The 3,522-nt window shown below is 47.3% G+C and overlaps 1 pseudogene across 1 annotated transcript; it reads right to left on the reverse strand.

Annotated features, from left to right (window-relative positions):
* Positions 1-1,129: 1,129 nt before the first annotated feature.
* Positions 1,130-2,071, reverse strand: LOC111550167 (annotated as a pseudogene). The gene has a single exon (XR_002733950.2). The product of XR_002733950.2 is annotated as a 40S ribosomal protein S2 pseudogene (transcript).
* Between the last annotated feature and the right edge of the window lie 1,451 nt (positions 2,072-3,522).

Below are 3,522 nucleotides of genomic sequence, written 5' to 3' on the forward strand. Positions count from 1 at the left end.
GGCAGGTGGATCACCTGAGGTTGGGAGTTCTAAACCAGCCTGACCAACATGGTGAAACCCTGTCTCTATTAAAAATACAAAAATTAGCCAGGCGTGGTGGCACATGCCTGTAATCCCAGCTACTTGGGAGGAGGCTGAGGCAAGAAAATCACTTGAACCCGGGAGGTGGAGGTTGTAGTGAGCCGAGATCGCACCATTGTACTCCAGCCTGGGCAACAAGAGCAAAACTCCGTCTCAAAAAAAAAAAAAATTCTGATTATCTGGCTAGGCATAGTGGCTCATGCCTGTAATACTAGCACTTTGGGAGGCTGAGGCAGGCGGATCAACTGAGGTCAGGAGTTTGAGACCCAGCCTGGCCAACATGGTGAAACCTCATCTCTACTAAAAATACAAAAATTAGCCAGGTGTGGTGACAGTGCACCTGTAATCCCAGCTACTTGGGAGGTTGAGGTAGGAGAATCACTTAAACCTGGGAGGTGGAGGCTACAGTGAGCTGAGATTGAGCCACTGCACTCCAGCCTGGGTGACAGAGCAAGACTCCATCACATACACATGCACACACACACACACACACACACATCCACGCCTCTGTTTCCCTGTATTTTCCAATCTGCCCCTCCAGTGTTGGGGGCAGTGGTTTGCCCTGTGACCTCAGTTCTCTGATGAGTCTAAGAAGAGTTATTAATTTCCAGTTCGTTCAGCTTTTTTCTTGTATGAATGGGAGAGATGACTTCTAAGATACATACCGGACTGAAAAACAAGAGTCTTGATACATTATTATTAACTATAGTCCACATTTCAGGGCTGGGTCCAGTGGTTTACGTGGATTACATGCCTGTAATCCCAGCACTTTGGGAGACCAAGGTGGGTGGATTGCTTGGGCTCAGAAGTTCAAGACCAGCCTGGGCAACATAGCAAAACCCCGTATTTACAAAAAATACAGAAATTTGTCAGGCATGGTGGCACACGTCTGTAGTCTCAGCCACTTAGGAGGCTGAGGTAGAAGGATCACCTGAGCCCAAGGAGGTCAAGCTATAGTGAGTCATGATTGTGCCACTGCACTCCAGCCTGGGCAACCGAGTGAGACCCTGTCTTTTTTTTTTTTTTTTTTTTTTTTTTTTTTTTTTAGTAACAGGCTTAATTCACTTTATTTTTCTTGTATAAAAAGCCTATGTTGTAGCCACAGCTGGAGCCTGGGTCCGCTGCACGGAGACTCTGGTGTGGGTCTTGACAAGGTGGTCAGTGAATTCCTGATAGGGAGACTTGGTAAACACAGTCTCCTTCCAGAGGTCAGGGGTCAGGTAGCTGTAGGTCTTAGAGATGGCATCAAAGGTGGCCTTGGCGAAGTTGCCCAGGGTGGCAGTGCAGCCCCGGGCTGAGGTGTAGCAGTCATCAATACCAGCCATCATGAGCAGCTTCTTGGGCACAGGCGCTGAGAGGATGCCAGTGCCCCTGGGTGCAGGGATGAGGCGCACCAGCACGGAGCCACAGCGGCCTGTCACCTTGCAAGGGACGGTGTGGGGCTTGCCGATCTTGTTCCCCCAGTAGCCTCTGCGCACCGGGATAATGGAGAGTTTGGCCAGGATGATGGCCCCACGGATGGCAGTGGCCACCTCCTTGGAGCACTTAACACCCAGGCCGACGTGGCCATTATAGTCCCCGATAGCAACAAACGCCTTGAACCTGGTGCGCTGGCCAGCACGGGTCTGCTTCTGCACCGGCATAATCTTCAAAACCTCGTCTTTGAGAGAGGCCCCCAAGAAAAAGTCAATGATCTCAGATTCCTTAATGGGCAGAGAGAAGAGGTAGATCTCCTCCAGGGACTTGATCTTCATATCCTTGACCAAGCGGCCCAACTTGGTGACGGGCATCCACTCCTTATCCTCGGCCTTGCCTCCGCGAGCTCCACGGCCTCGGCCCCGACCCCGTCCACGGCCGCGACCCCGGCCCCGGATGCCACTGCCGAAACCTCCGCGGAAGCCACCGCGGTTCCCCATCCCAGGGCCACCAGGGCCTCCGGCCCCCCCCCCCCCCGCCCCGGCGTTATCCGCCATTTGGTGTTTTCTCGGAGAAGAAGCGAGACCCTGTCTTAATAGATAGATAGATAGATAGATAGATAGATAGATAGATAGATAGATAGATACATACATACATACATACATAAAGCCCACACCTTATTCAAAAGTCCTTAGTTTTTACGTACTGTCCTTCTTTTGTCTCAAGATCCCATCCAGGACACCATATGACATTTATCCATCACGTCTCCTTCGGTTCCTCTTGGTTGCAACAGTTCCTCGGACTTTCCTTATTTTGGATGACCTTGACAGTTTTGAGGGGTACCAATAAGGTATTCTGTGGAATGTCCCCCAACTGGAATTTGTCTCATGAAAAAATTATGATTAGACTGGGTGATGCGTTTTTTAGAGAAAAACCATAGAAGTCAAGTACCATTCACATAACATCGTAATCAAGGGTACATACTTTCAATGTGAATTATCACTGCTGATGTTGACCTCAACCGCCTGGCTCAGACAGTCTGTAAAATTACTCTTTCCCCAGTCCCTTTCCAAATTGCATTTTTTGGAAGGAAGTCACTCTGCTCAGCCCACACTTAAGGACAGGGGAGTTATACTCCATCTCCTTGAGGGCAGAGTATCTACATATATTATTTAGAATTCTGCATAGAAACTTTGTCTTTCCTCATTCATTCATTCATTTGTTTATATCACTATGAACTCATGGGCATCTATTTTATACTTTGAATTACAATCCAATACCACTTCATCTATTTTTTTCTTTTTTAAGACAGAGTTTCACTCTCTGTCACCCAGGCTGGGGTGCAGTGGTGGAATCATATATGGCTCACTGTAGCCTCAACCTCCCAGGCTCAAGTGATCCTCCTGCCTCAGCCTCCCAAGGAGCTGGGATCACAGACATGGGCCACCATGCCCAGCCAATTTTTAAATTAATTTTAATTTATTATTATTTTTCTTATCTGCTAGAGCCTTCAGATGAGATAATTTTTAATTTTTTTTAGAGATGGGTTCTCCCTGTGTTGCCCAGGCTGGTCTTGAACTCCTGGGCTAAAGAGATTTTCCCTCCTTAGCCTCCCAAAGTGCTAGGATTATAGGTGTGAGCCACCATGCCTGGCCACGTCATCTATTTTTATTGCCCCACATTGTTCAAGCTTTGGCCACTGGGAGGTCTTTGAGTTGGTTCCCATGTCCCTTTGTAATAACCACTGGAGTGTGTGGTGGGTGTGTGTGTGTGTGTGTGTGTGTCTGTGTTTCCTGAGTACTTCCTTCTTTCTGGCACTGTAAGGTATTGCAGGCTCAGGATACAAAACTGCAGCTAGATAAGAGAACTAAGTTCTAGTGCACTTAGAATGCCCTACAGTTAACACTGTAGGATGACTACAGGTAACAATAATATACAGTTTCAATATACATATTGAATACAATACAGTTAACAATAATATAGATAACAATAATATATAGTTTCAAATAGCTAGAAGGAGAATAT

This window comes from Piliocolobus tephrosceles, chromosome 8, assembly GCF_002776525.5.
Source record: "Piliocolobus tephrosceles isolate RC106 chromosome 8, ASM277652v3, whole genome shotgun sequence".
NCBI lineage: Eukaryota > Metazoa > Chordata > Mammalia > Primates > Cercopithecidae > Piliocolobus > Piliocolobus tephrosceles.